At 45.5% G+C, this 3,139-nt stretch overlaps 1 protein-coding gene across 2 annotated transcripts in view; it reads left to right on the top strand.

Annotated features, from left to right (window-relative positions):
* The window catches only part of L3MBTL4 (l(3)mbt-like 4 (Drosophila)), a 465,654-nt gene that overhangs the window by 155,624 nt on the left and 306,891 nt on the right, over positions 1-3,139 (top strand). The window lies entirely within an intron of this gene.

The raw sequence follows: 3,139 nt of genomic DNA on the forward strand, positions 1-3,139 counted from the left end.
TTTTTTTTTTTTTCTTTTTTCTTTTGAGACGGAGTCTGGCTCTATCGCCAGGCTGGAGTGCAGTGGTGTGATCTTGGCTCACGGCAACCTCTGACTCCCTGGTTCAAGCGATTCTCCTGCCTCAGCCTCTTGAGAAGCTGGGATTACAGGCCCGTGCCACCACGCCCAGCTAATTTTTGTATTTTTAGTAGAGATGGGGTTTCACGGTGTTGGCCAGGATGGTCTCGATCTCCTGACCTCATGATCCCCCTTCCTCGGCCTCCCAAAGTGCTGGGGATTACAGGTGTAAGCCACCATGCCCAGCCCATTTCTTTACAGCAGGAAGCTACAGCCTTTTATTTGGTTTACTATTCATGACATCTGTTGAGTTACATCTAGTATTTGTTAGCATGTGAAAGGGCCAGCATTTGGAATCCTGAACATGACATGCAACAGGGAAGAAGAGGTACAACGAAGATGAAAAGAAAGGGAAACCAAGTGCAGACCCCTCATGTTCAAGAAATGATGCGTGTCCTTTTGTTGTCTAGGCGGTATGCTTCACTAACAAACACTATGAAGGTCATACCATAGAAAATGAGAACATCTAGAGCAGTGTTCTTAACCCAGCCTTCGCACCATCTACTTTTGTGAGCTTTGGAGAGCACAGCGTGGGTCTTCCTGAGACCTACTAAATCAGACCCTCAGGAGATGGGCCTGGAAATGTGTAGCTTGAGAACCTCCTGCATTCTTTGTGCAGGTTTGAGGCCCACTACCACAGAAGGTTTAAGAACCGTGCGTTTTCTGTCTAGGAGTCAGGTCCATGTTTCCCCACGTTGCTTTCACCTGATAAGACAGAGGGGGTTTCTTCCATCCAAAGGTGCAAGCTCAGTAAGGTAAGGGATTTTCCTTCATGTATCCCGGCAGTGCCTGCTGTGTTGTGTGTGCTCAGATGATCAGTTGCTATTGAGTGACTTCTATGGAAACTCTTCTCGCTTCTGAGTGTAAAGATCTCTGAAGGTGGTTGGCTTGGACCAGGGCAGTTCGGCGTAGCTCACAGTCACCTTGCCCTTTCCCCCCTGCCCCTCCCTGCCCTTGCCACGGGCCCACTGCAGGTTGGGAGGGCAGAACAGAGTGGGCCGAAACAGGAGCTGCCTGAGAACTGTCAGGCGCTGTGACACGCAAGGGCAGAGGTAGCGGGGTCGAGGTCCAGGATTTGAGGTTGAGCCAAAGAACATAGGTGAGGTTTGCGCCCTGGTGGCTGTTGTGGCTAAGGAGTCACACCTGTGCCATGTCCTCGGATCAGGGTACTAGGGCAGGGGTCCTCTCTTACACCCCCTCCACTGCCAGGATTAAATCAGATGTTTGGGTGTTAGAGGTGAAGTGTGGACTAATTTTCAGAGCAAAGAAAGTTTTGACTGATGGCAGCCAAGTGCTAGATTCTCTGTCCAGCTCCTGTGTTGCCCCACCTTTCAGCCTGTCAGTGTAGTCATGTTATTCTCAGAGCTTCTCCTCTAAGATCCTTTAATCCCCATCAGCCAGTGCAAGAACACCTGCAGGACTGAGAATTTCTCCCTCAGATTTTCCGTCATGACCTGGTGTTAACTAAAAAAAAGGCCAAAAGGGCAAACGTGGGATTCCTGTTCCTGAAATAAATCCTCATGATGGCATTGGGAACGGTGTAATCATATGCTCTGGGTCATGTGGCTTTCCCCCTTGACTTTACAGAGAGATGACAAAAGAGGTGCTGGAAGGCAGTAAGTGGGAGGGGCACAACGTGGTGGGACATACAGACAGGAGTGGGCCCCCTTGGGAGGGTGGAGAGAGTCAGAGAGAAGAGTCAGAGAGACTCTGTTGAGGGAGGTGGGTGGTGAGCAGGTAATGCACCTTTTGATGATTCTTTGGCTAAGGACTTTCTCAAGCTTTTGAAGTCTAATGTTCGTCATCTCTGAAAGGAACAGGAAAGCATTAGTGTGTGAGAAAACAGACGTGTTTGATATGTTGGACTGCCTTTCTCTCCAGTCATAATCTAACACTCAAGCTGCTCACATGTTTAAGACTCCATATGTGCAAATGCCATGTAAGACTGGCCAAAACACTAAAGAACGTATGACATGGTGTCTTAGGGTCTTGCCGGCTAATTGGCATATGATATGCAACAGTCTGAGGTAGAATGTTAATTGCCCATGGAATGCACAAGTAATGAATTTATTGGGCATTCCATGTGTGAGATGAGACCTCATTCAACCCTGAATGAGGAGGAGAATTGAGCTCACCAATTATTACGTCTGATTTGCCCTAATAACTAAAGAAGATACTTGTGATCAAGATCACAGTGTTACTCTAACTTGAATTTATATTTTCAGATGAAATAAGCATTGTTATAATTGAAAATAGTTTTCAATATAATAAAAAAGGCAGTTGATTCATGTCAGCTCTCCAAGAAGGAGCATCAGACTCAACTCAATTTTATATTGACATTGTGCTTTTGACTATTAATGTTCATTTTCATTGTGTAAATGTTATTATAATGTTGTTCAGGTCAGCCAGCTGAGATGGAACCCTTCAGCTTTTGACACTGAAATGTGGAAAATAAAACTTAATTCTATGCTTAGAAAACCCTAAAGACTCTGTCAAAAGGCTCCTGGGACTGATAAATGACTTCAGTGAAGTTTTAGGATACAAAACCAATGTATAAAAGTCAGTAGCATTTCTGTACACCAGTAATGTTCAAGCTGAGAGAAAATCAAGAACACAATCCCAATTACAATAGGCACACAAAGAGAAAAATATCTAGGAATACATTTAACCAAGAAGGTGAAAGATCTTTTCAAGGAGAACTACGAAACATGGCTAAAAGAAATCACAGATGACATAAACAAATAGAAAAACATTCCGTGCTCATGGGTGGGAAGAATCAGTATCCTTAAAGTGGCCATACTGCACCTGTGCTCCGCATTCTTTCCATTCCTGCCTTTCTAGAGATTTTACTCCATCAGTTATCTCATGACCTGTCTGTAAGTTGCCGTTTCTTCTCTTTTGAACATTTCCTTTTAGAGCCAGGTGAGGTGGCTCACGCCTGTAATCCCAGCACTTTGGGAGGCCCAGGTGGGCGGATCACCTGAAGTCAGGAGTTCGAGACCAGCCTGACCAACATGGAGAA

The sequence above is a fragment of the Mandrillus leucophaeus genome, unplaced genomic scaffold, assembly GCF_000951045.1.
Source record: "Mandrillus leucophaeus isolate KB7577 unplaced genomic scaffold, Mleu.le_1.0 Scaffold903, whole genome shotgun sequence".
Classification (NCBI taxonomy): Eukaryota; Metazoa; Chordata; class Mammalia; order Primates; family Cercopithecidae; genus Mandrillus; species Mandrillus leucophaeus.